Genomic DNA, 24,633 nt, shown 5'->3' with positions numbered 1-24,633 from the left:
TGGACTGACTACGTCCCAGGTAGGGGCCATGGTTTATGGCCTGACTAGTCTTGCCGGGTCTTCGGATGGTGTTTTTATGTGCCACCGACACAGGTGCTAGATGAGGCTGGCGAACGGCCACGACCGGATGGTGTTTGTTATGAGCCCACAGCACAATGGCCAGTGATGCGGTACTGACTACGGCCATGTTCGGATGGATTCTTGTGTGCCACCGGCACTGGTACCACAAGCGGTACTGACTACTTTTTATGTGCCACCGACACAGGTGCTAGATGAGGCTGGTGAACGGCCACGACCGGATGGTGTTTGTTATGTGCCCACAGCACGATGGCCAGTGATGCGGTACTGACTACGGCCACGTTCGGATGGATTCTTGTGTGCCACCGGCACTGGTATCACAAGCGGTACTGACTACGGCCACGTTCAGATGGATTCTTGTGTGCCACCGGAACTGGTACCACAAAGACACAAATTCCATTGATGTTCATCTATTTTGATTTGTTTTGATTTTCACTTGCCTCAACAGGTCTTCACAAGTGTCGCAAGAAGGAAGGTATGTACAGGTGGACTGACTACGTCCCAGGTAGGGCCCACGGGTTATGACCTGACTAGTCTTGCCGGGTCTTCGGATGGTGTTTTTATGTGCCACCATGTTCCCACATCACGGAGGCGAGTCGACGCGGTACTGGCTACGGCCACGTTCGGATGGTTTTCTTGTGTGCCACAGGCACTGGTACCACAAAGATACAAATTCCATTGATGTTCATCTATTTTGATTGATTTTCACTTGCCTCAGCAGGTCTTCACAAGTGTCACAAGAAGGAAGGTATGCACAGGTGGATCGACTACGTCCCAGGTAGGGGCCACGGGATATGGCCTGACTAGTCCTGCCGGGTCCTCTCATGCACAGCACACTTCCATAGGACTCGGTCTTCAGTCATTTCCTTGGTGAGACCTAAAGTTCGAAGGTCGTGCTTCACCACCTCGTCCCAGGTTTTCCTGGGTCTACCTCTTCCACAGGTTCCCTCAACTGTGGGGGATATATATATATATATATATATATGTATACACACACACACATGCTTACACATAGCTGTGTAGGGGTTAAATATTTCCTTACACCTATACCAACGATACACTCATGTAAATGTCTATGCATATATATATGCATACGCATCAGTTATTCAATACATTTGCTCTTAACCTAGTTTTGCACACCTTTTCCAGTGTTTAAGTATTCTTTCATTTGAAACTACTTTTAAAGGTGATATCTTTATGGTATGTGAATAGTTAAAAAGTAAATAGTTAAAATTTCTAAGTTCAATCTGTATAGGTGAGCAACCTTGCTGGGAGATACTTACATAACATCTACCAACACCAAATTGTTGCTGAATTCATGGTGATATATACCAATAAGCACATAAATATAGCATAGGTCAATGGAAAGTGAAAATAAAATAAATAAATGAAAATCGGAGTCTTGTAATTTTAGACAATGTAAATATGTTATAATTATCATCAATTACATCCTCCTCCTCACCACAGTGATGATGGTGATGATGACGACGATGACAACAACAACAACAACAACAACAACAACAGCAGTAATTATAATGGTTTCAAATTTTGGCACAAGTCCTGTAATTTTGGAATAGTGGATAAATCAATTACAGTGACCCCAGTGCTCAACTGGTACTTATTTTATTGACCCAGAAAGGATGAAAGGCAAAGTTGACCTCAGTGGCATTTGAACTCAAAGCATAATGATGGATAAAACGCTGCTAAGCATTTTGCCTGGCATGCTAACGATTCTTATTTCTTTACTGCCCACAAGGTGCTACACACAGAGGGGACAAACAAAACAGACAAACGGATTAAGTCGATTATATCGACACCAGTGCATAACTGGTACTTATTTAATCGACCCCAAAAGGATGAAAGGCAAAGTGGACCTCGGCAGAATGTCTTGTACTGGTGACTAATATTAATATCAACTTTTGGCATAAGGCCAGCAATCTCAGGGAAGGGGCTAAATTGATTACATTGACCCCAGTTGTTCAACTGGCACTTATCTTATTGACCTTCAAAGGATGAAAAGCAAAGTGGACCTTGACAGAATTTGAACTCAAAACGTAAAGACATATGAAATGCCGCTAAAAGCATTTTGCCTGACATATTAATGATGCTGCCAGCTCACTGCCTAATGTTGACTATGAAATTTGGGGAAGGAGAATAGTTACTCTTTTACTCTTTTACTTGTTTCAGTCATTTGACTGTGGCCATGCTGGAGCACCGCCTTTTAGTCGAGCAAATTGACCCCAGCACTTATTCTCTGTAAGTCTAGTACTTATTCTATCGGTCTCTTTTGCCGAACCACTAAGTTACAGGGACGTAAACACACCAGCATCAGTTGTCAAGCGATGTTGGGAAGACAAACACAGACACACAAACATATACACACACACACACACACACACACACACACACACACACACACATACATATATATACATATATACGACGGGCTTCTTTCAGTTTCTGTCTACCAAATCCACTCACAAGGCTTTGGTCGGCTCGAGATTATAGTAGCAGACTCTTGGCACTGAACTCGGAACCATGTCGTTCGTAAGCAAGCTACTTACCACACAGCCACTCCTATGCCTACATTGATTACTTTGACCCCAGTACTCAACTGGTATTTATTTTATCAACTTCGAAAAGATGAAAGGCAAAGTGGACTTCGGCAGAATTTGAACTCAGAATGTAAAGAGAAATGAAATGTCACTAAGCATTTTGCCTGGTATGCTAATGATTCTGCCAGCTTGCTGTCTAATGCTGACTAATAATAACAAGTAATGATGGTCACTTACAACAAGGAACAATAGATGGACCAGGTTCAGCATTATAAAAGATAACAACAGCAAAGTCATTGTTATGCAAGTTGTAATAGCATGTATGTAAGCTGATCAAAGCTATTCAAGAATGGAAACGTGTCTGCAGTGCAATCTTTTGATTAGTACAATACAATATGACACAACAATGGCATTGCCAACAAGATATGGAGAATTGATTTTATCTGGTCCAGATTTGACTGAAGCTTGGTTAAGGTGTTTATTAGCTACTGCAAGAATGAAAAAAGACGCTGGACAATGATGAATCCAAGTAAATATCGAAAGCAGGAGTAGAGAACATTAAAAGAGTCTCAATAATGGTATATCCTAAAGTGTTGGAAGAAATGAAATGTGAAGATATAAAGGAAACAATAATATCATTGACGAGGCCAAAGAAGTTGATTATGGCTGCAGGAACATGGTGTTTTTAGCTTCAAGGCAAATACCATCAGAATCTATTCAAAAGCATTAAGAAAGATATAGAGAAGCTGTCTGTTTCTGTGAATTTGACAAGCTGGGAACAGGAAAACAGTCTGGAGAGGATGACCAGATGACCTTATACAAATGCAACTGATTGATGGACAGTTAAATCCTTCTCATCAGTCTAAGATATTAGAAAACATGCAATTTCAGCAGATGATGCTTGCAGGTTGGGTCAGACACATTCAGCAATTTGAGATAATTAACGATTTCAGTTTGACTCGAGTTAGTGATAATAATGGAATCATCAAAGAAATGACTGTATCATTTGGAGATAAGAATCACCAAAAGAAGGTAACCAGCTATAGCTTTAATAGAAAACTATGTGTCTTTGTGTTTGTTCTTGTCTCCTTCCATTGCTTGACAATTGGTATTAGTTTGTTTATGTCCCAGTAACTTACGGGTGTGGCAAAAGTGGTCAATAGAATAAATACCAGATTTAAAAATGTAAATAAATACTGTGGTCGATTTATTTGATTAACCCTTTTGTTACTGTATTTATTTTGAGATGCTCTGTGTTTCTTTCAATTACTTTAAATATAACAAAGAATTTAGTAAAATAACTTAGTTATCATTAAGCTAGTGTTAGGAACACAAATTGTGACTAAGGTTTGGTGGAAGATTTTAATTCAAAACTTATGATAACGAGATATTTGTATTCAGAGCCAGAGCTGATTTCAGCTGGGTTGGTAACAAAAGGGTTAAACCCTTCAATGTGGTGCTCCAGCATGGGTGCAGTCCTATGACTGAAATGAGTAAGAAAAAAAATAATTATGTGATAAGGAAGCTCTCTTTGCAGCCTTATGGTTCTAGACTAAATCCTAATGTGCTGTAAGCTTGGACTAATGTTTTCTGTTGTTGGCTTGGTTTGACCAATATCTGTGAGTAAAATTTGGTCCAGTGTATGATATAATGTGAATGACCATTTTGTGTGTGTGTGTGCGCATGTGTGTGTGTGTGTGTGTGTGTGTGTGTGTGTGCATGTATGAATGTATGACTTTAAACTGCATCTAGTAGTAGGGCCCTGTTTTAGGAGTTCCAGGGTGCTGCATAGTGTGGGACCACCTCTTAGCCACTGTTACTCCCACATCTATTCTAATCAGGATAGTAGCACCTGTCAGGGTCTCAGCTATGGGTTAATTAGCATTTCATGGAATTGTCTCCAGTTGCTGGTTACTCACAGATTCTTCAGTGAACTCATGGCAAATAAAGCCCTTCAACTCTTGAGCTGCCCATCTAAGAGAAGATAACTCCATACAAATCTTGCATCCTGATAACTACTGAATTCATGGCACTTGTTGCATCAGACCAATACAAGTTTTGAGAAATGACAACACGGAACTGGTTCTTCATAAAAGAAACCATGCACACTATAATAATAAACTTCTGTTGTCATGAGAGGTAATTTGTTGAGTGTTTTAAAAGGGTAAAGGAAATAAATCCTCACAGAAAATCATAAGGGTGGATTCCTAAAGCAGATATGTATGGTTACGTTTTTACCATCATCTGGCATGCCCTGTGACTCCTTGGATGCTGTGAATGTACTGACTTGCTTTTCCCTGGTGGGGTAACTAAAAGCGAAGAGAAAGTAAGTGTTCTTGAGGCCTAGGCATTTGGTTCTGGAAACAGCCCAGGCATAGCAGAGGTGGTTAAGTTCCTTTCTCTGCAACACCATTGACCAATGATTTTAAACAAGGAATCTCAACCATTTTTTTTATCTATGGATTCCTCAGATTACTATTTTATTCTGGTGGACACCCATACCCATTCAGTGTTTAAAAACTAGTCTTTCAAATCTTGTTTCTTATTTTGCTTTTCACTCATTGACTTGTATCGGTTGAACTAAGAAAAATGTTAGAGAAAGAACCCTGGCCGTTTCTTGCAATACATGCCAAAACTTACATCAAAAGCAAAATTTTTTCAGGGCCCGCAAAATACTATTGTGGATCCCCAATTTATTATTTTGTTGTGCGGACTTCCAAAAATGTTTTATGGACCATCAGGGGCTACATGGACCCCAGTTGAAAACCATTGATTTAAAGGTGAACCATGTATGTATGTATGTATGTATGTATGTATGTATGTATGTGTGCGTGTGTCTTTACAGTTTTCCATTGGTTTACTGAGTAGATCAATTCCATGAGTCACTATGCACATTGATGTTGTGTAAATCAAGAAAGATATGGTTAATGATATTTAGCAATAGTAAAAATAGAACAAAATCTAAACAACTATTTATTGAAACGAGGATAAAAATTATCATATGTGTGATAAGAAGCTTGCTTCTCAATCACATGGTTCCAGGTTCAGTCCCACTTCATGGCACCTTGGGCATGTGTCTTCTACTATGGCCTCAGGCCAACCAAAGCCTTGTGAGTGGATTTGGTAGTAAGAAACTGAAAGAAGCCCATTGTATACACACACACACACACACACATACACACACATATGTAAATATCTATGTGTGAGTCTCTATGTCTGTGTTTATCCCCAACCACTGCTTGACAACTGGTGTTGGTCTGTTTACATCCCTGTAACTTAGCAGTTCGACAAAAGAGACTGAGAGAATAAGTACTAAGCTTCAAAAAAAAAAAAATTTCTGAGGTTGATTTGTTCGACTAAAACATTTCAAGACAGTGCTCCAGCATGGCCACAGTCAAATGACTGAAACAGGTAGCACATAAGAAAATACATCTGCATGATATTTATGTGACTTAATTTTTATATGCTTTTAATTTGCTAACCATTTTCCTGATCTTGATATAAAAGTTCTTTTTGGTGTTTTATCCCAGAATAGATGAGTTTCATCAGCATTAAATTTATTTTTCAATAGAAACCTATTATTTTAACTAATTCTGATACAAATTCTTACATTGTTTCCTTGTCACTTGATCTGCTTTCACTATGCAATTTGATATATGTATATATATATATATATATATATATAGAAAGCACCAGTTTAAAAGCATTTTTATACGCCAATCCTTACTGCTCAAAATACAGGTAGTTAATTTCTTTTTTGATTTATAATGTTGATCAAATTAAAAGTTCTCACAGCTCTTTGCCATATAGCAAGCTGTTCATAAGCAATACTTTTGGAATTTTATCTTCTATCCAAAACAATAAACCTTTTTTTACCATTGTTTACATAATATTATTACAAATTTATGTGATTATATTTGCTTTGATCTTTCTTTCCTTCAGTTCATTTTATTATTCAAACAGTCGCTTCACTTATATTAAACTGTCTAGTGGTTTCTGTCAAGCCCTGTTCATTCTGAAGTTGATTTAATATTTCAATTTTCATTTCTAGAAAATTCAACCTTTCATCCATTTTTAGTTTAACATATGAAACACCATCATTTAATCTCAAAATCATTTAATAAAACACAAAAAATAAGTATAACCTAAGTTATATTTAACTACTTTAGTGTGCTCTCTTTCTCTCTGTTTAAGAAATGAAATATAAGAAAATGAAAGCGAAACTAAAAAAAGAAAATACTCGAGCAGCAATGGTGAAATGATGAAGCAGTATATCATATGATATACTTATAGCGGTAAAAAAATTGAACATAATCAAAACCATGCTAAAGTGAGATTGTACATATAGAGTACCACGTACAAGGAGGGACAACACATATGTGTGTGTGCGTGTGTGTGTGTGTGTGTCTTTATCTTTTATCTTATACTTGAAAGATTTAGTCGAACAAATCAGCCCCAGTTCTTATTGTATTTTTTAAAGCCTGGCACTTGTTTCATGATTCTGCTCTGCTGAACCACTAAGTTACAGGGATATAAACAAACCAGCACTGGTTCACAAGCAGTGCAGGGCACAAACAAAAACTCATATAATGGGCTTCTTACAGTATCTATTTATCTATCTATCTATCTATCTATCTATCTATCTACCTATTTCTATATATAATCATCACCATCATTTAACGTCCATCTTCCATCATGGGATGGGTTATATATATATATACATACATACATACACACACACAGACACACACACATATATATATATTGATAAAATCGGTAAGATAACAAAAGAAAGAAAGAGACCTCGATATTATGTAAATAGAGGAATTTATCTGTAAATGTAATATGTGACAATTATTCGGTAGCCAAGATAAAACTCTGAGTTTTGGATGCTGAGGTGGAAATCCACGCCACCATCTCTTCAGATGGACGGATAACTGAAGAGATGGTGGAGTGGATTTCCACCTTGGCATCCGAAACTCGGAGTTTTATCTTGGCTACTGAATAATTGTCACATATTACATTTACAGATATATGTATATGTATATGTATGTATGCATACACACACACACACACTTGTACATACATATATGTATACATGTGTGTATTTATGTCTCCATTTGAATATGTCTTTGTGTATATTTCAGGTTGCACCTTTTTACTTTCCAAAATTAACTTGCCAGTCAGTATATCAAGATTGGCAATCTAAGCATCATCCTGAAATAATATTGCAAGTTATATATGTAACTAAAATCATCGATGTTGTTGTCTTAGCATGGCTGCAATCCAATGACTGGGACCAGTAAAAGAAAACTCCATATTTGTTTTGTTGATGAAGAGAAGTCCTGAATTTCTCCCATAAACGTAGTTTGCAATATGGTAAAAATGGGCAAGGCAGCAAGCTGGCAGAATCAGTAGCATGCTGGGCAGAATGCTTAGTGGCATTTCATCTGTCTTCACGTTTTGAGTTCAAATTCTGCTGAGGTCAAATTTGCTTTTCGTTCTTTTGGGTTCAATAAATAAGTACCAGTTGAGCACTGGGAGTTGATGTAATTCACTTACTCCTCCCCTGAAATTGCTGGCCTTGTGCCAAAATTTGAGGTTAGTATGGTAAAATGGGCCCAGGAAAGAGGAAAAATATAAATTTAATCTAGGTATAGCCATTTCAAATGTTGTTTTGATTTTTCTCAAGTTAACCCTGTTTCAATAGGCCTATGATTAAGGGCATTATCCTTTTTTTCCAAGACTGTGTAGATCAACAGTGTTGTCTTTTCCCTTAGTTAAGATGAGAGAATGTGCTCTGAGCTTAGGTGTATTTGGCTGCTATTTCTAGTGAGTCAAATGACCATAATATAGAGTCATCCCTTATTGGCTCATCAAAACTAAGGAAATTGGTTGTAGAGATTCTATTGGCTAAGAGTTTCATGGAATTGGCAGTGATCAATATGCTTGCCACTCAATATTGTGTGGGAAATAAACTAACTAAAGAAAGGAAAAGCTGAATGTGATCACTGGCAGAGTTATAGGTTTGGTTCTTTTTTTTGTGGAGCAAGAAGGTTAACTAATCTTCAAAGAAGCCTATTATTAGTAAAAATAATGAACCTTTTATATCTTTTAGTGTCTTGTTTAACCCAATCAAAATACTGAAGTCTTGAGAATCAAGGAATACTCAAGCTGAAATAAAAATACATAAAATGAAGTTTATAGTCTAATCTTTCCTAACTCTTCAGGTATTTAACTCTTTAATTTAATTCTTTTCTGAAATATAGATGTATAAAGAGTTTTATAACTTAATTTTCCAGATCACAACCTTCAAACAGATACATAGCAGTCTCCTTACATCTGACACTTTATATAACTTATCCTTTGAAAGCAACTTCCTTGTTCAGAACAACTAATGCGTTTCTAGCAACATTAATTCATTGATATAAGATACTTTATGACCTTAAATTACATATCAAACGTTAGGTGTTATCTATAATTTAGTGAATAAAATACGGATTTATAAATTCTTAAGTCCGATTTTTTTATACGGGCTAAGTATATTCAATTGTAAAAGGGAGCAAATTGACAGAATCTTTAGAGCTTCTGATAGAATAACTAGCAGCACTTGTTTTGGCTCCATGCACTGTGATTTCAAATCCTGCTGAAGTCAACTTTGCCTTCCATCCTTTTAAGGGTTAATAATTAAAGAACTAATCAAGTACTGAGATTGTTTCTTCTTTATCTTTTTCTTTTTTAGAGATTCATCACTGTTCTTATCATAAGAAAAGTTTTAGGTAGTGCTCACAGAATTCCTTTTTAAAGAAATGGGATCTCTTCTTATAGAAACAAAAAACTGATATGCTGCTGAAATGATTTAACAATGGCCTGTACAATCAGTGTAGCATCAAAGTTATTCCTTAAAGTACCAATTGCTTTGCTGTAATAGAAGACACTTACCTGGGTTCCATGCAGTGAGAGTGAACAGAACCATGTGGTTTGCAAGCAGACATTTTGCTACACAGCCATGTCTGGGCATCAACTGAAGAAAATGAATTCATATGAACTGCCATAGCAAATTCTTCAGCAGACTAAAATTTAAAAAACCTTGAAAGAAAAAATTTTGTTGGGTGGGGAAACCTCTGCAAAATAAATAATTTATTGACTAAGTTTAATGAAGAGCAAGTGGCTTATTTCCATACAAATGAAAATAGGATTAAAACAATACAAGGTCTGATCAAAAAGTATCAGTACTGGTTCTATAAAAAAATACTACATCTCATCAATTTGGCATTTAACCCTTTCATTACCAACCCAGCTGAAACCGGCTCTGGCTCTGTAGTACAAATGTCTTGTTTTCATAAGTTCTGAATAAAAATCTTCCACCAAACCTTAGTCACAATTTACGTTCCTAACACTGGCTGAAAGATAACTAAGTTATTTTACTAAATTCATTGTTATATTTGAAGTAATTGAAAGAAACACAGAGCATCTCAAAATAAATACAGTAATGAAAGGGTTAATCGCCTTGAAGCCATGTATTTTATCCACTGTCGTTTCCATTGATGGAAGCATTCCTGAAACTCTTTTTGAGGAATATTGAGCAGCTACCTTGTTGCATTCTCTTGGATTGCCTTGACATCTTGAGGTCATGTTCCTTTCAAGCAGGATTCGCTTTTTTCCTTTGTTTTGGGATCCATAACCACAGACCCACGATTTACCCCCTGTTATTTCCATTTTCAAAAATGTATTTGTCTTCCTTGACACAGTCAAGAAGATCCTGTGCAGCTAAAGCCCAATCTTCTTTTTGAGACAACCCCACTCTACACACTTTACTTTCAAGCACTGCTATAAACAACCGAAGTGAGCAAGAATGTTATAACTTAATGTACATGTGTGACAAAGTTCAAGGTTAATTCGTGCCAAGTAGCTTCACTCTGTGTACTTTAACTCTGTTACTATAGCAATAGCCCTGATACTTTTCGATCAGAACTTGTATATGTAAGAAAACTGTATTTGTTTTTGTTTTCTTTGAATGTTTGTTAATACTGTATCTTTGAATGAGTAAAACTGTTTTCCAAAAGTTCCTCTAATGATAAAAGTCATCAAATTAAAGATTGTTTGGTTGGAACAAAACTATTGGCGTAAAATGAATTGAAATGAGAGATGGTAGTGATTATATGAAACCAAAGAAGATATACATTATTTGCTCAAATTTATAAATGGATGTCATGGACCGAACACTTTACAGAATTAACTATTTTAAATGAAAAGTAAATAAATAAATAAGTTAAATAAACCAACGTTATGAAATTTCATTAATTTCTCTGACATAGCACATTCTGCTTCAGTTCTTTCCATACATGAATATATTTATAATGAACATATATCAAAAACACCTAGACTCATTGATAGTTATTCCTTTATTCTTACATCCAAGGAGGAAATACATTATGCATAGTTGGGTGGCTTTCTGAGAAGGAAGGGTGCAAGGGATGGGAAAGTTTTTACTATGTTAATACAAAGTTTGAAAAGCCAAAGGTTATGTTTGTGAAAACATGTGTGTGTGTGTATGTGTGTGTGTGTGTGTGTGTGTGTGTGTGTGTGTGTGTGTGTGTGTATGTGTGTGAGAGAGAGAGAGAAGGGGGGTTAAGAGAAAAAGAGATGGGGATTAAGAAAGAGAGAGCGAGAGTGTGAGGATGACATGCTCCATTGAACTGTTCACTAAAATGACTCCCTCTCTCTCTCTGTCAATCTATCTATCTATCTATCTATCTATCTATCCCTATATCTATCTATCTATCCCTATATCACTCTCTGTATATTTTTTCTTTTATCTTTATGTGTTTCATTCATTAGACTGTGGTCATGCTGGGGCACCACCTTGAAGAATTTTTTGTTGAATGAATTGACATGAGTAGTTTTTTTTTAAGCCTGATATTCTCTTTGTAGAACCTATAGACAGATATAGCTGAAGGAGAAAGAGAGAGAGAGAGAGAGAGAGAGAGAGAGAGAGAGAGAGAGAGAGAGAGAAAGAGGGAGAGTGAGTGAATGATTGAGAAAATATATGCAAAGAAGCACAAAATATGGGGCACCAAGAAATTTTGTGTGATTATGAAACAGTTTGTGAGTCACAGGAGTAGATCTAAGAGTCTTGTTTCTCAATCAACTCTTGAACAAAATTGACTGATGGGACAATAACTCATACAAATACTGTCCAAATGTACCTAATTCTGTACTTTTGCTAAAGAACCATGTAACATAGCTATTTCATCATCTTTCTGAGAACTTGTTCAACTGATTCTTCACATTCTTGTCTTAAAAATTTGAAAGAACCGGTTCTTTAGTTACTGAATAATTTTCAAATTTGGACTCTCAGAACCTTCAGGGCAAAGAAGGGGTGAAGTGTGTATGTGTAAAGGCTATAAAATACAGAATTTATCATTTGGTCTCACCATAATCCTTCTCATCATCAGTATCATCTTTTAACGTCCGTTTTCCATGCTGGCATGGGTTGGACAGTTTAATAGCATCTGATGAACTGTGGGGCTGCACTGAGCTCCAGTATCAGCTTTAGCATGGTTTCTATAGCTGGATGATGCCCTTCTTAATGCCAACCACTTTACAATGTGCACAAGGTGGCTTTTTATGTGTCATTAACACAAGGAAGGTTTCCAAGTAACTTGCAAGACATGAAAAGAATAGGAAAAAATTAAAAAAAAGCAACCCATGTCTATGTGGTGGTGGTGGTGAGGTATTTGAGAGGTGGGGTTATGCTAGGTGTTGAGAGGCCAAAGTGTGATAAAGAGACAAACACTGGTGTCTTGTTATAAAGGAGATTCAAGGCTACCTGACATTATATAAGGGTGGGAGTGGCTGGAACGGAGACAATGATGGTGAGTTGATAGAGCATTGCAAGATATAAAAAAGGGAGTATTAAAGAGGGTGTGGACAGTAGAGCAGGTGTTGGAAAAAGAAGGTAGTTTCATAAGAGTATGAGAGATGAGTAACAAATTGCTAGAGATGGAGGGGCAAAGGTGAATGTAATGATTGATAAATAAGGGTGGAGATGTAGTTGGTGGAAATTACCAGTATAGAGAAGGATAATAGATTAGAAAATAGGGGAATGATGGGCAAGATGTAGGAGTGGTGGGAAGGGAGATGTAGAGGTACATAAAAGTGCTATAGTAAGAGAGTATGACAGCAGATATGAGAGGGTATTGAAAATGATAGAAGATATGAAGGGGTGTTAAGATGGAGCATGGCAGAGGAAAGAAAGATGGCTAAAGGCAATAAAAAATATGTTGGAAAAGATGGTAGTGAAAATGAGGGGTAGAAGTGGATCCAGCGATGGAAAAGTAACTGGTCTGTTAGTAAAAAATGACAAAGAATAACAAAGATACTTTATATATATCTTTTATCCTTTAACACTTCCCCTTGAATCTCAGCTGAGGAAAGTTAAATCTAATGTTCGTAATATAAGAAATGTTTTTTTGTTTGTATGTTAAAATGTCTTGTACAATTAAGGAAAATATTTTAATGAATTTCCTCCAGATTGTAAGTATTTTCATCTTTAATTAAATATCTCACTTAGTAAAAAAATGATTAATTAATAGGTCACAAGTTATATCATGCTGGTGATTTCTAAAAAAAATTAAATAGTGCTAAAACCTACAAGAACTTTGTTATAAGTAAACAGGAAAAATAAATAAATATGTGAATTCTATGCATCTTTTATCTTGTAATTCCTTACTTTCACATTCAAAATTCTAACCCCTACTCACATTAAGAAGAAATAATTATCCCCCTTGTAATAACTGCCATCACTAGGGAAACTATATGTATTCAAAAAGGGAATTTCTTTAAAGTTCCCTCTCTCTCTCTTTCTCTCTCAGTCAATATTCACATGTTAACAATTGATGAATTTGTAAGCCTGTAAACATTTTAAAATTTAGCTTTTTTTCCTTTAATGTGAACAATGTAAAGACAGCTGTTTTCTCCTGTCTTTGTGTTTATGCTCAAAGGTAACAAATGTAAGCAACATAAAAACGACTGCTTTGATATTTACAAACATATACAGTAAAAAACATTACTACGCAAAACATAAATTTATAAGTTTGATAGGCAGCCTACCTACTGAATACATCCTAAACACACACACACACACACACATGTGCTATTGCCCATAAATGTCAACACATACATGTGACATACATCTATATACATGCCAAGAACACCAGAAATAATGCCAAGTCATGCAGTGTTGTCACTAGTTGTTTCAGTTACGGTTTATAGTTCATAATCATTAAGGTAACATTGATATTTTCATTTTACAGCATGTGAACTTGCTTCAGTATTTTGTGTGCTTAGGCTTCATAGGTGAACCTTGTCTATTGTGTATTTTTTTTATTTTATTTTTTTTTCACTTCAGTGACAATATTAATAGAGACATACATAAAATAATAATAATAATAATAATAATAATAATAATAATAATAATGATAATGATAATGATAATAATAATAATAATGATAATGATAATAATAATAATAATAATAATACTAATAATAATAATAATAATAATAATAATAATAATGACAGAGACATCTATAAAAAAAGGAAATGGACTAAAAGATAATATTGTGATGAAATATTTGTCATGTTTATAGCACAGAAGAAATGTTGTGTTTGGTAGAATAGCAGAGGCACTGAAATAGGGTGTGCAAAACTTTATGACAAAGTAAATCAGAATAAAGATTCATAAAAACTAATGCTATATATTTTATGGAGATCATACTCTCTTTGAGACTTGTAACTGAATGAATCAATAGGGTGTTGCAATGTTAAATGAAGGAATAATTATTTCTATCTCATTATCAGTTCTACTGATGGTCCAGCCATTTCATTCTTAAATAATTCCGGTTCAACTAGCAATAAATGGACACCATGACTGAGTCAATATGCCACTGCAAGCAGAGATATCACTATCATTGCTTTTGTTGTTTAGCTTCAGGTCATTCTTGATATAGGAACAAACCTATAAACAAAGGTGTGCCAGATATGACCATCCTATCCTATCCTATCAATTATGAATGCTATTTTTCTGTTTTGGGGAATTTTGATCTGAGATCTGTGCAAAGCCATCCTTGATGTAGACTGTTTTTTGTTTGGCCTATGTATTGCTCTTGACACCCAGAGCAGGTTAGTGCATATATCAGGTTTTCCAAAGCTCATGTGAAGCTGCTTTTCCCTGTGAAACGTTGTCTCATATATATATATATATATATATATTACATTATATAAAAGGGCTTAGTAAAATAAATTACTTTGCCGCATACTGAACTCATTAGAAATAGCAGCTAAAAAACTTTTTTAAGGCTATTTCTAATACTTAAAGAAAATCTCTCTCATATATAGTGTTGCATAATTTAACTCACAAAAGTTTGGGGGGTAATGACATCGAAAAATCAAATGCTAAGGTTATTCGAGAACGTACGTTTCAAGATTAGTCAAAACAACATTTCTATCATCGGCTCGGAAATTCCTTGTTTGGATTTGGAAACACTGAAAATAAGAACATACCCTCTCGAAGATCTGCTCCAACTAACAGTGCCAACAAAGTAATTTATTTTACTAAGCCCTTTTATATAATGTAATAATTTGAATTCGCCTTGAATGGTCCCTTTGCATACTGAACACTTGGTGAAATTGATTAATAATTAATTAATTTTGCCCTCAATTGTTGAAATTATATATATATATATATATATATGATGGGCTTCTTTAAGTTTTGGTCTACCAAATCCACTCACAAGGCTTTAGTTGGCCTGAGGCTATAGTAGTAGGACTGAACATAGAACCTTGTAGTTGGCTGGCAAACAAGCTTCTTACAACATGGTCACACCAATGCAAATGCAATGTCTTTTTTTTTTAAAATACATGATTTAACTGCCATTTCTACCAAGTTGTGTAACCATATAGATGGGTCTTTTTAGCATGTATGATATTACTGTATAATAGGCTCTGAGTCACTGAGTTTAAATCTACTTCTGAATGCTCAAGTCAAATTTAACTTACTCTTATATGACATAATATTCACTTGGAGCAAAACTCACATATAATATTTTTAAAGAGTACAAATAGCTGTTTGGTATGAAGCTTGCTTCCCAGCCAGACAGCCCTGGATTCAAGTCCCACAGTGTTATAATGGTGATAATGATGATGATGGTGGTGATAATAACGGTTTCAAATTTTGGCACAAGGCCAGTAATTTCAGGGGAGGAGATAAGTTGATTATATCAACCCCAGTGTTCAACAGGTACTTATTTTATTGACCCCAAAAGGATGAAAGGCAAAGTCAACCTCAGCAGTATTTGAACTCAGGATGTAAAGATGGACGAAATGCTGCTAAGCATCCTGCCTGGCATGCTAATGATTCTGCCAGTACACTGCCTTGATGATGGTGATAATAATGCTGATATATCTAATAATAGTGAAGGTGCATGGCTTAGTGGTTTGAGTGCTTGGCTTATAATCATGAGGAAGTGAGTTTGATTCTTAGACCACACTGTATATTGTGTTCTTGAGCAAGACATTTTATTTCATGTTGCTCCAGTTTGCTCAGATGTAGAAATGAGTTGTGACATCACTGTTGCCAAGTTGTATCAGCCTTTGCCTTTTCCTTGGATAGCATCGGTGTCATGGAAAAGGGAAGCTGGTTTGCATGGGCAACTTCTGGTCTTCCTTAAACAACCTTGCCCAGACGTGTGTCTTGGAGAGTAACTTTCTAGGTGCAATCCCACAGTCATTTATCACCAAAGGAGCTCTTTTACTCTATGTCTTATAATGTAGTACCATCCAATGAAGAAATTTAAACATTTTAAGTGATTTTTCTTATATTTTTTTTCAAGTGATACACGACCATATATTGCTCTCTTATCTTTCTTACCAGAGAAAAATCTGACTTACTCTCTGATTGTATGGAATTAATATAGAAATAAAAGATGACAATACATGTTGACAACAGTATGAAAAGAAAAATATTGTCATGGTTTTAAATCTTTTGATAGCAGCCTGGCTGAAATCACCTCTGCCTCTGTAATACAAATGTCTTGTTTTCATAAGTTTTGAATTAAAATCTTCCACCAAACCTTAGTCACAATTTATGTTCCTAACACTAGCTTAATGATAACTAAGTTATTTTGCTAACTTCTTTGTTATATTTAAGATTAACTGAAAGAAACACAGAACAGCTCAAAATAAATATGGTAACAAAAAGGTTAACGAGAAATGGTGACACACGTGGAGAGAAAAGGAAGATTAACATGCACGAGTTGATTTAAGTATTACCTTTAGTGAATCAGAGCAAACAGAAATAAATAAAAATGTCATTGACAGAAAGAATAAAGTCAAGAAGTGATAATTCTCTTAAACTCATCCAGTTATGATCAAATTTATGTGAAAAAAAAAGTATGAGTAATATTTATGAAGACAATGACAATGATTTGATGATGATGATGATGATGATGATGATGATGATGATGATGATGATGATTATGATAATTATAATGACCATGATGCTGATGATGACAAAGGGCTACTGGTGTGTGTGTGTGTGTATATATACATATATATATATATATGTGTGTGCATGTGTATATATGTGTGTATATATATGTGTGTGTATGTATATATATGTGTGTGTGTATATATATATATATATATATATATATATATTAGGTTGGTGTATAATTATTGTGGCTTCTTTTATTCAACAAAAACAATAACAACATTTAACAAAAACATCTTTAAATGATTATTCTGGAGGATATTCACCATCTTCAATTTCTGCTTGGCATTTTGTTTAAATTGGTGCTTTAAATTTCTTGTTGAATAAAATTTATTGAAAAAAAGCCGCAATAATTATGCACCAACCTAATATATATATATATACTCTTTTACTTGTTTCAGTCATGTGACTGTGGCCATGCTAGAGCACCGCCTTTAGTCAAGCAAATTGACCCAAGAACATATTCTTTGTAAGCCTAGTACTTATTCTATCGGTCTTTTTTGCCGAACTGCTAAGTTACAGGGACGTAAACACACCAGCATCGGTTATCAAGCGATGTTGAGGGGTGGGGGACAAATACAGACACACAAACATATACACACACATACATAGATATATACATATATACGATGGTCTTCTTTCAGTTTCTGTTTACCAAATCCACTCACAAGGCTTTGGTCAGATCGAGGCTGTAGGAGAAGACACTTGCTCAAGGTGCCATCATATATATATATATATATATATATATATATATATATATATATATACATACATATACATGTATATACACATAATATACACTAGGTTATTAGTCTTGCAATGACTAAGCAAAATATATAAATATATGCATATGTATATGTATATGTATATGTATATGTATATAAATTAAGAGTAGAACAGAAAGAAAATGACGAAAACAACATACAGAAAAATAGACAATAACATAACAGGAAACTGGACAAAAACACGATACATGGACCATTTGCAGCAAATTTTCTCATCGGTCAGAGTTTGGAAAGTCCTAGCAGTTTCACACTTTTTTATCCCTGAGACCACTCAAATCTGGTAAGTGCCAGGGCACTAAGCTAAAAGCATTAAGCTTCTGGAAAAAGCAAATGAATGTATACCAGAATGAAGACAAGAATGAAAGCAAGAACAAGAAAGCTAGAATGATGCACATACGACAGATGAAAACCTTTCGGCTATACAACAAAATGAAAATTATTGTACATTTACAAATAAATAAATAACAGAAAGGGTCTTCTGACTATTCGACAAACATGAAGTGATGAAATAATAATAATACAAGTGCAACAGAAAATAGAATTATACATATACAATTGTCAAATCCCTTTCAGCTATACATCAAAATGAAAATAATTGTACAATTACAACATAAATAAATAACAGAAAGGGTCTTTCAACTATCAGATGAACATAGTAGGCTGATGCAAAGGATAAATGGAAAGTCTTAAGAGACTGAGTGGGAGGACTGATGAATGTGACCAGTCCTTGCAAGACTAATAACTGAGTGTAGAACTCAATATATGTTTGCTTCAATGTATGTTTGTTAATTGAGTACAGAGTGGTAATAAGAAAATAAGATGACAAAGGAACAAACAATTATTTTATGAACTTCATTAGCTTGCATTTCATATGCGAGGCTCTAATGAAGTTATAAGGTTCATTACAACTGTCACAGATGTGTGGGGTTTTTTTTTTGATGAATAAACTGATTATATCAAGAAAAAGAAAATGCTTTCTTCAGGTGAAATAAAATTTTAAGATCTAAAATTGGAAATTTGATTCAGAAAATACCAAGACGTGGAATGTATGCTGACCCTTTCATTTTGAGAACAAGAAAGTATGTTTAATGTGTGTGTGTGTGTGTGTGTGTGTGTGCATGCCATGGAATGTACATGATATCCTTACAAATTACAGAATAGAATGAAAAAGAACTCAAACAATGTACAGCATATAAAAAGTGTATTTCTTTATCTAGTCCCTGACTGTTTAGAGAAATTTCCACAGAACCATCAGCCCATGCCATTTGGACTGCCTAAATCCTTCCTGTATAGTTCTGTCTATAGCTGACTAGATATGTAACATTACTAATAAGACTTAGGTTTTCTTTAAAAGAAAAAAACACAATCTTGCCATTGTTGCTTTTGAATTCAAATTAATATGATGAAACATCCAAGTTATATTTGATCTTCCATCTCTAGGTTAACTCGGGGTCTGGGGAGTATGTTAAACACATCACCCACTATTTTAACTCCACTATTTAGTCATTGAGTGTTTTCAGTGGCATGCATTTGAACTGGACTCTTCATTCCTTCCTCACATCCGCCATTGCCATCATTTTACTGCAGGTATTGACCTTCAGATGTTCAGACAAGACATAGGCTCCTTTGGTCTCATCAGCATGAAAGGTCAGGCAAAGTTTACAGACACTGTGTCTCCTCCTCCTCCTCTACCTTATATAACTTTTCCTCTTCCTCCTCCCTATATAACTTTCCTTCCTCCTCTTCCCTGTATAACTTATAATGAAAATAAAGGTTTTTTTCAGTAACCCAGTCTGAATTGGAGCATTAGTTCCAAGCCACAACCTCTCTAATCTTTTTCAATTAGTCAATAAATCAATCAATGAATAATTATTTATCTGACACTGGTGTGATAATTAAAGTTAATTGCTTTTCATTTTTTAGAATCAAAGATATTTTTCAATGGGTTTTCACTGAATTTATATATTCTTTGAAGGGTGTCTCTAAATGGATGGTTGAGAAACACTCATTCTTTCCCCCATCATTGCTGGTCAAATAAGTACATGGATGGAAAGAAAAAACAAAATGCTGATGTTTGTAACTGGGTCAAGAGCTGAACTTAACAAGAACCTATTACCAATATTCTAGTGACTGCAACATGATATCAAATTAAAATGGTTAAAATTTTGGCAGCTAAAATTCTAAGGTTATTTGTTATTTAATAGGAAATTGTTCCATAAATTGGTTTTGCTGATTTCCTATTAAATATTGATTTTTTTCTTTTGTTTTTTTTTTCTCTCGTTTCATTTTTTTTTCTCGTTTCTTTTTCTTCTTTTCTTTTTTGCAATTTGCCATAGAAAACCCCTTTTGAAAGTAGTTAGAGGAGGAGAGGAAGGGAATGGTGTTTGGGTGGGAGGACTGTATGGTCAATTTACTGTGACTCAGTAAAATATTGATGCCCATTTTATCAACATCATCAGTTGGTTGAACTCTGAAATGAGAGAGACAAATCCAAACACTGCAAGAATGTTTAGTCAGACAGTTTACCATTATTCACCCCATTTTCACCACCCTCAGACTGAAATATTGAAATAATTTTTTAACTATTATTCTCTTATTCTCTATCTTACACACTACTCTCTATCTTACTTAATGTTTTTTTCCCTTTGTTGTGATTGTTTTTTTAAATTTTTATTATGAATGAATTTCTTTATTCTTTCTTTCTCTTTCATTGATTGAAAATACTTGCTTCAGAGAAAGATTTCGAGGGAGATCTGCTTTACAACATATTTTTCACCTTCCTCTATTTCTTTCTGCTCATACTCTTACACAAATCAAATTCTCAATTAAAAAGAAAATTATTCATTATGATATGATTTTAATTTTTGTTTCTGCTTTTATGTTGACAATCTAGAAAGCCAGGAGCTCAATGAAGAAAGAGAGTGTGAGCTAGTAACAATACCATTATTCATATTGGTTTTGAATTTTTGAATTTTTTTGTCTAATTTACTAAATTTTATTTTCTCTTGATCTAATAAAAAGGAATCTGTGATCTTATTTCACTGTTATTTGAATTCACGAAGAAAAAGCAAATTGTCCTCGCATCTAGTAACTGAGCTAGCAACAAGAATGCTATTAAATCTTAATTTTACAAAATATTATTAGGTGTAGTTTCCTAGTAAATATTTACAATACCATATAAGGACATTTTCATGGAGAAAAAAAATTTCTGCTGTGCTATGTTGAATTCTTTAATTCATTTCTTTGTAATTCAATTAAAAACAGTGTTAGGGTATGGAATATCTGATATGGTGATAAGAAGAAATGGAGATAATTGGTTATTTTTGGATAAACTTCATTTGAACGGGGGTCTTTTACTATGGATTGTATGCTGTCTGTTTTCAAGAAGCATTCTGTAAGACTAGTTTTAAACAACACAGAGTCTTTCAGCATTTATGAAGTTAAGCAATTGGCATATCAGCTAAGGGGTCTTCAGTTCAAATACAAATAATTTCATACTAAGTGCCCCCACCTTCCTCCTCCTCCTCTGCTCCACCCTGCTCCTCCACCACCGCATCCTCCTTCTCCTCTCCACCTCCTCCTCCTCCTCTTCGCCACCTCCTCCTCACCTCTTCCACCACCGCCTCCTTCTCCTTCTCCTCCTCCTCCTCCTCCACCACCGTCTCCTCCTCCCCTCCTCCTCTCCTCTCCACCTCCTCTCTCTCCTCCTCCTCCTCTCCCCTCTCCACCTCCTCCTCTCCTCTCCACCTCCTCCTCTCTCCTCTCCACCTCCTCCTCCTCCTCTCCACCTCCTCCTCTCCTCTCCACCTCCTCCTCCTCCTCTCCTCTCCACCTCCTCCTCCTCTCCTCTCCACCTCCTCCTCCTCATCTCCACCTCCTCCTCCTCCTCCTCCCCTCCTCTCCTCTCCTTTCCTCCTCCTCCTCCTCATATCCCCCTCCTCCTCTCTCCTCCCCTCTCCTCCTCCTCTCCTCTCCTCCTCCCCTCCTCCTCCTCTCCACCTCCTCCTCCTCCTCCTCCTTTCTCCTCTCCTCTCCACCTCCTTCTCACCTCTCCACCTCCTCCCCTCCCATCCTCCCGTCCTCTCTCCTCCTCCTCTCCACCTCCTCCTCTCCTCTCCTCTCCTCCCCTCTCCTCCTCCTCTCATCTTCCCCCTCCCCTCCCCTCCCCTCCCCCTCCGTCATCTCCCCTCTACTCCTCCTCCACCACCACCTCCTCCTCCACCACCTCCCCTCCTCTCCTTTTCAACTCCTCCTCCTCTCCCCCCTCTCCATCTCCTCCTCCTCTACTTCCTCCTCTACTCCTTCCGCTCCTCTCCACTTCTTCCCCCTCCCCTCATACTCTCCTCCTCTACTTCCTCCCTCTCCTCCCCTACTTCCTCCCTCCCCCCTCCTCTTCCACTTCCTCTTCTGCTCCTTCCTCTGCTCCACCCTGCTCCCATCTTTCCCTCTCTTCCTCTCCCTTTCCACCTTTTCCTCCTCCTCCATCCCTTTTCCCTCCTCCCCCTCCGTGCCATTACTCCCCTTCCCTTCATTCTTTTTTGATTTTTCTCAGGGAACAGTCATATTGCATTTTGAGCCCAATACTAAATGGCACACAACAAAAAGCTTACCTGACTATTGTCAAAAGAGCTGCGCAAAAATCAACATCACTCAGCATCCTAAAGAAGAGGCTGAAGTAACCTGGAAATGTCAGAAATGAATTTGGGAACTTCATAATTTCAGATGAAACTAAAGGGTCTGATATACAAATATGAAAATAAAAAACAAAAAATAAAAATAAAATTAGAACATGCTGGTATTTTCAATATATCATGCCTAAAAGAAAAAAAATATATATGTATATGTATATATATATATCTATATCGATATCTATCTATCTATCTCTGATGTGAATGGACTGTAGACAGATCAGCTCCAAGTAAGTTGGCTTTTTTTGTGTAGAAAAATGTTTCGTTGTTGAATACTTTTGGTGAAATAGATGTTTAACATCTCCTTCAGCCTCAGTAACTTTTTAATAGGAAATTCCTCCACTGTGGTTGAATTTTCAAAATTAAAAAATATTTCTTCAGTTTCCTTTGCCATCTTCTAAACAAAAATGGCTAAATCAAACCAGGAAGCCATCAACTTCTCACCTCTACCAGAAAAGAAAGTCATTCCGCTTGATCACACACAGAAAATCACCAGTCTGGCCTTAGAAGAGACAAACAAAGAAGTAAAGACGTTTAGTACTATAAACACTGCCTCCACTGCCACTACCGCCATCACCACCACAACCAGCATGAACACTCAAAGCAAGTTTGCCACAGCTCTAAAACTGAAGAAAAGAATTATGTCCTTTTCAATGGAAGAACCGCTGCTTGCAAGGCAATGTTTAAAAAAGACGAGCACATCATACATCTGCAAACATCACAAAAAGTCACAGAAGAAACTTAAAAAAAGAAACAATTATTTACAAGACACTCAACCTAAAAACAAATCTTTATGAATCTGCCACCCAAGGAACAGCTGAAAAATGTTCAAGGCCATATGGGCCTTTAAAGACTACATCACCAAAGGGAAAAAATAGTCACGATCAAAGTTAGTTTCACAGTGAAGAACAAGCCAAGGATCGCTCCACAAAGTCTTTTGGATACGAAAACTTAATGATGATCCCTACATACCTTAGTCGTAGGGTCACAAAAATAAAAATCAAAGATGTGCTCCCTGAGATAGAAATAAAATGGTTGTGTCTACCATTTGTTATGATACCAAGGAGGCAATCTATATCTTGGAAATCGCTGTCCTAGACCAGCAAAATTGGATTGGTCAAGGAGTAGAAATCCTTGCTCAAATTGATCCAATCAACACTGAAAGGATTCCACATCTAATCAAACTGGCAGATGGTTCGAATATGCATGTGGCCATTGAAGGCAGAAAACCATGTTGCTATGTTTGTGGGAGCAAATCACACCTGAAAATCAATTGCCCACTAACACAGAAACAACAGCAGCAACAATGATAACAACAAGATCAAGAAAAAGAAGAAGAACAACAACAACAACAAGAAAACCAAAAACCAGGGAAAAAACCTGCACTGCTACCCACCCCGCTATATGCACAACTGATAAAACAGTTCTACAAGCAAATGAAGGAACATCAGCAACCAACAAGCCAGCCCAACCAAACGACACTACCATCAACACCACCAAGAACAGAAACAACACCATCACCACCAACAACAACAACAATTCCAGAAGAAGAGAAAACCAAAAGGACTCATACCCCACCCCCAAAAAACCCATACACCACATCCCAACTGTTACCAACCAGCACCAACACCAACAACAAAATCAACACACTCAGAAATAGACCTCAATACCCTTCCCCTCCAACCTTCTGATTCCTCTGACATGTTGTCAGATGAAAACAACAGAGAGAATTGGCAAGTGGTCACAGGAGGAAGGAGAAAAAGGGGAAAAAAAGAATAGAGAAGCAGACAAACAAAGCAGGAAGGTTCACCCCCCCCACCGAAACCAAAACACCCGCAGAAAACAAAAGTATTAATACAAACACACTAACACCAAATGCCCCAACAATGTTAACAGCTATAAACACTAACAATCCAGGCCTAATGGAATACATTTAGTCAACACCAACATAGTAGAAAACGATACCAAAACAAATA

The sequence above is a fragment of the Octopus sinensis genome, linkage group LG9 (assembly GCF_006345805.1).
Source record: "Octopus sinensis linkage group LG9, ASM634580v1, whole genome shotgun sequence".
Classification (NCBI taxonomy): Eukaryota; Metazoa; Mollusca; class Cephalopoda; order Octopoda; family Octopodidae; genus Octopus; species Octopus sinensis.
The sequence above is the reverse complement of the archived record's forward strand: the minus strand, read 5'-3'. Positions refer to the sequence as shown.